Source organism: Wasmannia auropunctata, unplaced genomic scaffold, assembly GCF_000956235.1.
Source record: "Wasmannia auropunctata unplaced genomic scaffold, wasmannia.A_1.0 LD336085.1, whole genome shotgun sequence".
NCBI classification, from domain to species: domain Eukaryota; kingdom Metazoa; phylum Arthropoda; class Insecta; order Hymenoptera; family Formicidae; genus Wasmannia; species Wasmannia auropunctata.
Genome location: NW_012026805.1, coordinates 146298 through 146647, shown reverse-complemented (window position 1 = coordinate 146647; position 350 = coordinate 146298).

Sequence of the window (350 nt, the reverse complement as noted above, 5' to 3'; positions counted from 1 at the left end):
ATAAACGTTAATAAAAGAAATTTTGTAATGTTATAATAACATAAAATAACATAAAATAACATAAAATATTCAAAAACGTAAAACATTTTATATATTTTTTATATATTGTCTTTAAATATTATATTTTTATATAATTATATATATATTATTATATACTTTTATTTTTATATATTTTTATATTTTTCTATCTTTCTATTAAGTTTATAATTATTGACCACTGAAAATCGTTAGTTTATTATTACGCATTCTAATTCTTTTTGAATCATCTTTGGAACATTTACTTTCGTGTGTTAAACGAATATCGATATATTTTTGTATAATAAGAAGAAAGATCGGAAGAGCACACGTCT